This window comes from Bison bison, unplaced genomic scaffold (genome assembly GCF_000754665.1).
Source record: "Bison bison bison isolate TAMUID 2011002044 unplaced genomic scaffold, Bison_UMD1.0 scf7180017864093, whole genome shotgun sequence".
Lineage (NCBI taxonomy): Eukaryota > Metazoa > Chordata > Mammalia > Artiodactyla > Bovidae > Bison > Bison bison.
Window position 1 is genome coordinate 2,904,710 of NW_011494665.1, and position 211 is coordinate 2,904,920.

The 211-nt window shown below is 41.2% G+C and overlaps 1 protein-coding gene across 1 annotated transcript in view; it reads left to right on the forward strand.

Annotated features, from left to right (window-relative positions):
* Positions 1 to 211, forward strand: part of NUP210L (nucleoporin 210kDa-like) — a 101,586-nt gene that overhangs the window by 85,924 nt on the left and 15,451 nt on the right. The gene's annotated exons all lie outside the window — the stretch shown is intronic.

Below are 211 nucleotides of genomic sequence, written 5' to 3' on the forward strand. Positions count from 1 at the left end.
ATAAGCAGGGTGACAATATACAGCTTTGATGTACTCCTTTTCCTATTTGGAACCAGTCTGTTGTTCCATGTCCAGTTCTAACTGTTGCTTCCTGACCTGCATGTAGGTTTCTTAAGAGTCAGGTCAGGTGGTCTGGTATTCCCATCTCTTTGAGAATTTTCCACAGTTTATTGTGATCCACACAGTCAAAGGCTTTGGCATAGTCAATAAA